Genomic DNA, 7,705 nt, shown 5'->3' on the forward strand with positions numbered 1-7,705 from the left:
TTTTTCTCTGAATTGGTACCTAACAGATTAAAAAATTACCGATGTAAGTTATGTCAAAATCAATACTAATTACAACTAAATTAAGACATATATACACGACATTCGAACATATCCACTTACTTATGGTCCGGACCTGCCGAGGGCGTAACTGGTCGTTGGGAGCAGGGTCGGTGGGCTGCGGGTCAGCCGTGTCCTATGTCGCACCAATACCGTCTTCATCGGCTGATGTCTCACTGTTGTCGGGACTTGCATTGTATGTTTTTTTATAATATTTAGAATTATATGAAGTTGTAGTTGTAGTTAAATAATATAATTGATATCGTACCAATATAGTTAGAAATTTTTAAAAAACTTGCAATCTTTCCAAAAAATGTTGGGCTATACCTGCGCTATGCTGGCTATGTAGCTGCTCTACATGTCCCTGGGTACTCTGTCCAAGCTGGTTGGCTGGCAGATACCGCATCTGGGCCATGCCTGCCCGACCGTATGGATTATGGAGAGAGATCTCCCCTTCCATATCGCCTGAAAGTACCAATCGATATCCGTCCTAAATGCCCAGAAACTGAGCAACGTCTTGTTGCTCGCTATCATCAAGGTGTCTGACGGAGACCCAAGCGACATAGACTGTCGCACTACAGACGAGCCCCTGCGTGATCTTCTCTTCCCCCTATGACTCATAGTAACTTGCAAAAAATACCACAAACTCAATTAATAACGTATACAATGTATGAAATATTCACTACGTTATGTATACATGACTCACACGTATGAAATAAGATATATATCAGATTTTACCCAATTAAACAACTATATTAAGTGCGTTGATGTGCATATAGTGAACAACTACCAATCTCTCTCTCTCTCTCTCTCTCTCTCTCTATATATATATATATATATAGCTTTTATTCAATCACATACGCTTCAATTGGATCTAAGTCGGGTCTAACGTATTGGATATGATCCTGCAGATCGTGATCACAATTTCTTGTCAATATGAGCGGTTCACACTCGTGGTAATTGGCACATGAATCTTGATGCCCTTCACCCTGACCAACACCGTATATATTTCTTGGTTTGGTCCTTAGTGCGTAAACCCAATCCGGGTATCTATCATCTTCTACGTAAAATACCTAATCAACTTGTGAAGTTAGCACATACGGCTCATCAGTAACCAGTTCTCCCGTGTGGACAAGGTTTTTGAAGTTCACAAGTATCATGTCATACTCATCCATCTTGTACCCCTTATTTCTCGTGGTGTCCACCCAATCACACTTGAACATAACGTACTTAGTCATGTCGTAGTACTCAATCTCAAGAACTTCCGTTAACTTTCCGTAGTACGTTTCGCCATCAACAGTCGGCACACACACCCCGCTGTTTTGAGTCCTCTTTCCGGCATTAGATGCAATAGTGCGAAACAACTTGCCGTTAACCACATATCTATTGTATCTGACTGCTGACTCTCTCGGCCCTCTTCAATGCATTATCAATTTCTCACTAAGTTCCTTTCTAGATCGATCATTCAATCGATCGACCTGTGAATATTTACAATACAATGTAAACACATGGTTAAAGAGTGTTTCAATTGATTTGAAAAACAGTATACATGCAAATATAATCCGACAATTGCTTTTGTTAACATCATGTCATTCTTACGTAGTCACGGTACCAGTCGCAGAACAGCTCATAATGTTGGGTTTCCAACTGATCCTCTGTTGTTCGCCCCCTAAGCGTATCCATGTGCATCCTACAATTCAAAATGTTGTTAATTATAATTCAATACAGGAAATGTTACAAGTTCATTGGACATACAATATGACGAAGGACCTCTACTTACGTCTGCAATTGAAAGAAGTCGTCCGAGTTGAACATAATATACTGGTGTATCTGTGTCATTGAGATTCGGTCGAGCCAGACTCGTGTTCCAAGTCCCTTTGAACCATCCAGATTTCTTTGTATCCTATTATGAAATGTTAGTGTATTATCTAAATATCTCGAACATAATGTCACCAACTCAGTAGCTATGTAGCCCTCTGCAATGCAGCCCTCAAGAGTCGCTTTGTTACTCACATTAGATTTGAAAACTTCAAGGCTCCTAAATATGAACGAGTACAATCAATCAGTGAAGTTAGTACTTGTCTTGTATTAGAGTTAAACCATAAAATATGAAATATTCATAAACAAATTTTACCTCTCTGCCGGATACATCCACCTATACTGTACTGGTCCACCGAGACGGCATTCACCGATAAGATCCACGACCACATGAACCATGCTTGTGAAAAAGCTTATAGGAAAAACCTGTTTCATCTTGCACAACATGATACAGACGTCACACTGTAGTGGGTCAATATCCTCTTGTGTCAATGTTGTTGAACATAGTCCCCTGAAAAATACAAACATCTCAACAAGAGGTCTAATCACGTTGCTTGGAAGTGATCCACGCAATGCAATAGGTAGAAGCTGCTGCATCAGTACGTCACTATCATGACTCTTTAACCCCGATATTGTACAGTCCTTAAGTCGTATACAACGGGAAATGTTCGAGGCATATCTATCGTACACTCTTACATTTCGTAACACTTTCAAAAAATGTGTCTTATCATCTTTGGACATCGTGTGGGTAGCTTGCTGCATATAGGTCTTACCATCCTCGCCAGTGTAGGGATGAAGTGTACATCTCAAACCCATTTCTTGCAAATCTAAGCGGGCGGCGAGGTTGTCCTTCGTTTTTCCTAAAATGTCCAGTATTGTACCAAGTATGTTGTCCATCACGTTTTTCTCTATGTGCATAACATCAAGGTTGTGCCGTAATAAATTATCTTTCCAATACGGCAACCTAAAGAAAATATTTTTCTTCTTCCACACTACATTAGAAGTATTCGTCTTTTGCTTCTTTCCTTTTTCTTTCGCAGCCTCCCTTGCCTGACCGGCGTTCTCATCCCCAAACACCATCCCTTCTAATTGGCTCATGATTTCGTCTCCACTTGGCACATCAGGGGCACATTCTAGTTCTACGTTGCCATCAAATGTTTTTTTGTTCCTCCTCCACGGATGATCCATGGGCAAGTATCGCCTGTGCCCCATATAACACCATTTATGGCCATGTTTTAACCTCTTCGACCTTGTCGAGTTCATATAGCACAGACATGCCTTCTCACCCCTGGTAGACCATCCAGACAAATCTGCATATGCTGAAAAGTCATTAATTGTCCATATCAACTACGCTCGTAGGTAAAAATTATTTTTCTTTGAGACATCGTATGTGCGCACCCCTACATTCCATAGTTCTTGTAACTCCTCAATTAAGGGTTGAAGGTAAACATCTATATCCATTCCATGTGAACTTGGGCCTGGTATAATTAATGATAGTATAAAAGATGTTTGTTTCATGCACATCCAAGGAGGCAAGTTATAGGGCATAAGCATTACAGGCCAAGTGCTGTGAGATGTGCTCATGTTTCCAAATGGATTAAATCCATCAGAGATTAGTCTGAGCCTTACATTCCTACTGTCCGCTGAAAACTCCGGATGCAACATCTTCAAACGAAGCACCCCAACCTGGGCTACCTGTCTCTTCATTATTAGCCATCCTAAAAAATATCCCTCCTGCACACAATAATACAAGTCTGAGATACACAAAGTTATTACAAAATCACTAGCTAAATTATAATACATATTCCGGCAGAAACACAAAGCTTGATACTCAAGACCTCACAATATATTTTTAGTACCCTCAAGTCCTCTATTTTAACCCTAAAATTGTGCTTATAAAGATCTCCAAAAAACCTTATCATTTTGTCCAAATCAGCATAAATTGTTGCTCGAAATCCAAAAATTCCAACAATCATATTGGGTATTACCTCTCCAAGAAATTAAGAAAACCAATCTTCTAAAATCAGTTTACAACAACCTTTGAAATCTTCCTGTGAGCTCCTGTTTGGCCAGAAATCTAAAGCCTGAGAAGTGAGAAAGGGAAACTTGTTTTATTAGAATCAAATGATCACCACATAGACAATAGGCCTATTCATGTATACAGTAAATTATCTCACTCCATACAAAGACATAAAACAGAGTACTTGTACCAAAAGAAGGAAAAATTCTGTTATCGCTAGAATAGGGTTTCAAAAACACACAAAAAAATGAAATAAGTTATGAACTATTCTAGTATTAAATGGAACTAACTTCCATTTTCTCACTGATTGCAGAGTGTTCTTCTAGTTAAAGAAATGTAAATGATGTTGGCCTTAAACTGATTAATTGCAATGCTTTTGTATTGCTTCATCATGTCATCATAGCACACATTGAGCATATAAATTACCTTGCACTCATTGTTAAACAAGTATTTAACTCAATCCTTCAGCACCATGAGATGACCAGACATGTTTGCCAAATTCTTCAAGTACCAAAATTTTCATAATCACAAACAACAGGGTATATTATGAAAGCTGGGTTGGTAATGCCAGGAATTCTATTGCCTAGCACTAACCATAGATTCTTATGCTTGCTACAAGGATCAAAACGAGAAAGCAAATAAATGGATCCAAAAGCCCATCTATAATAGTATTCTCTGATCACCATAATCATATAGTTAATGTGTGTTTTAACAATAAACGACATATATTTTATTCCTAGACAAAAATTAATGCTAAAACATAATGACCACAAATGCTAGAAGCCATATATTCAAGACAAGACAAGAAAAGGCAGTTATTACCAGAAATTTCCACCTCCTTGTCGTTCTTGCAAAAGACAAGACCTGATCAAGGTGTCAATTGGTGATCCCCTAAGAACATTTCCAAGCTCTTTACATGTCTAGAGGATTAATCCCCCTCGGGTAAATATTAGTAACTGCTCTAACATCTCCTACACTTGTACACACCCTGCAATCAGATCCAGAATATATCAGAATACCAAACCCAGGGATTCAAACATGAATTGGAAAGAAAGGAATTAGAAGAAAAAAAAAACTGCATGCAAAGGTAAAGAAAACCCAACTTCAAATTTTATATTTTCTAGTTTTTTTTTAAATTGTTTTAGATCCAGAAAGTTGGCGCATATTAATTTAAGAAAAGAGATCGTGGACGCTATTCAAACTCCAACTTGAAACAGGTCCCAAATTCAAGTCCTTTTCTCACAATTTCATGGCCAACAAACACAACCATTTAACATACTATTATACAGCCCCTAAATGCGAGACGAATTTAAATTCCAAGCCCTAGAAATTAACGATCATGGATTCAAAATCTACGGGAACAGAAATCAGATACAATCAAATTCAAACACCAAACAAGACGAAATCCCCACAAAATTTTTTATCATTGAATCCATGAATTTTTTTTTTAAAAAAAGGGATTTTGAAGGAATCAGAGACGAAAAAACAAATACCTGCCTTTCCTCGGAACTCTGAGAAAGCCGAAGAACGAAGAAAACCCAAAAAATGGAAGAAAAAAATAAATAAACCCAAAAATATAAAAGAAAAAACAACTAGCGAGAGAGAGAGGGGGGAAAAGGGAATCAAAGTGAGAATTTGTGAATGTTCCACTATATATAGACGCAGTTTTAGTGTTATGGTGTAAAAGGTGTGCGGGTGTTCTTTGACCAAAGTCGTTTGACGGTGAAAAAGTAAAACTTGGCTTCGGCTTCGCCGGAGTGAGAGAGAGACAAGAACGAGGGAGGGAGAGCAAGCCCCGTTCTTCTTCGCCAGTAGACGGAACCTTGCGCCGGAGTGAGATAGACAGGAGCGACGGTGAGACAGCTTTGCCGGTGGCCGAAGACCTCGCCGGAGTAAGGCACCGGAGAAAGCAGGCCCACCAGCAAGAGGAAGGCCAGTGAATAAATCAAGTAGAAGTGCAGTTCCTAAATAAAGTACTATTCTTGAAGTATCAGAGCTGAGCTGAGCAGTAGCATCGGAGCTAGCTTGGCAAGAGATGAGCTCGAGCTTTATCATTATCTGAGTCGAGCGAGAGCGTCTTTCTTCTTCTCGAGTGAAGTAGCTTACTATTGCTCTGCGCACTAGCCTCTATGCTTTTGCTTCGTGCTAATGCCCTTATGTTTGCGCTGTGTGCTCCGTGAGTTCTAGCTAAGAAGCAAGCGCAGCAAAGGAGCATGAGTGTTAGCGCGCTAATGCCTATTTAGCTGTGCTGTTTGCTTCTCCTCTTTCCACTTCCCATTCCCTTCCTCGCTAGCTGTAGTTGACTGTATTAGGAGTTTTCGCCCTAAGAGCTACTTCTTACTCTTTCCTTTCAATCGTAATATGTTTTGTTTGATACCGGTATCTTTTCTTATCTTAGATGAGTGACTCTGGAGTTTAGCCGTCTAGTGAATGCCTGAAGAGGGTGAGCTAGGGAGAGCAGCGGGAGAGAGATCGAGAGTGAGAGTGATGAGGGAGCTGAGTGCTTTTGAGGGAGGGGAAAATTTTAGGGATTTTCGTGTTTTCGAGCGTTTGGGGAAAATTTTTGGTTCGAAAATTTCAGAAACCGCGCCATTTGTTGGCGCAAATATTTTCTATTAAGCCTCAATCAGCGGCGACATTGCTTAGTCGCCGCTATTTAGGGTAATTTTATTTTATTTTTTTTAAAAAAATTATACTTACAATTTTTTTAAAATAATTTTAAGTTTAAATGTAGGGTAAATTTGAAATTCTATAACAATTTTAAGGGTATAAAAGACATTTTCAAGAAAAAAAATACTATTCACACAATATTTTTTTCTATAAATGATTAATAGCTTAATTGAATGTTTATAGTTCAAACGATCTAATTCACTAGGATCGATCAATATAAAAGACATTTTCAATAAAAAAAAAATACTATTCACAAGATATTTTTTTTTTATAAATAATTAATAGCTTAATTGAATGTTTACAGTTCAAACGAACTAATTCACTAGGGTCGATCAGATGTTTGATCGATCATTTGATCCTCTCACGATCAATCGAACTAATTCATTAGGATCGATCGGATGTTTGATCGAACATTTGATTCTATCACGATCAATCGAACAAATTCAGTAGGATCGATCGAATGTTTGATTGAACATTTGATCCTATCACGATCAATTGAACTAATTTATTAGGATTGATCGGATGTTTGATCGATCATTTAATCATATCACGATCAATCGAACTAATTCACTAGGATCGATCGGATGTTCGATCGAACATTTGATCGTATCACGATCAATCGAACTAATTCATTAGGATCGATCTCAATCGAACTAATTTATTAGGATCGATCAAATGTTTGATTGATCATTTGATCCTATCACGATCAATCAAATTAATTCAGTAGGATCAATCGGATGTTCGATCGATCATTTGATCCTATCTCGATCAACCGAACTAATTCACCAAGATCGATCGGATGTTTGATCTATCATGATTAATCAAACTAATTCATTAGGATCGATCGGATGTTTGATCCTATCACGATCAATCAAACTAATTCATTATGATCGATTTCAATCGAACTAATTCATTATGATCGATCAAATATTTGATTGATCATTTGATCCTATGACAATCAATCAAATTAATTCAGTAGGATCGATGTTTGATCGATCATTTAATCATATCATGATCAATCGAATTAATTCAATTTCAATTGTCAATCATTTGATCTTATCACGATCAATCGAACTAATTCATTATGATTGATCGGATATTCGATCAAACCTTCAATTTCAATTGTTTAAAGTTTGATCG

At 38.0% G+C, this 7,705-nt stretch overlaps 1 long non-coding RNA gene across 2 annotated transcripts; it reads right to left on the reverse strand.

Annotated features, from left to right (window-relative positions):
- Positions 1 to 3,554: 3,554 nt before the first annotated feature.
- LOC132183653 (uncharacterized) lies at positions 3,555 to 5,425 on the reverse strand. 2 transcript variants are annotated; one of them, XR_009440502.1, is made up of 4 exons: positions 5,389 to 5,425; positions 4,718 to 4,883; positions 3,914 to 3,959; positions 3,555 to 3,609 (listed from the first exon to the last, which is right to left on the reverse strand). It is a non-coding gene; the product is annotated as an uncharacterized LOC132183653 (long non-coding RNA). The 2 variants fall into 2 exon arrangements; XR_009440501.1 differs by lacking the exon at positions 3,555 to 3,609 and having other exon boundaries at positions 3,689 to 3,959.
- Between the last annotated feature and the right edge of the window lie 2,280 nt (positions 5,426 to 7,705).

Source organism: Corylus avellana, chromosome ca6, assembly GCF_901000735.1.
Source record: "Corylus avellana chromosome ca6, CavTom2PMs-1.0".
Taxonomy (NCBI): domain Eukaryota; kingdom Viridiplantae; phylum Streptophyta; class Magnoliopsida; order Fagales; family Betulaceae; genus Corylus; species Corylus avellana.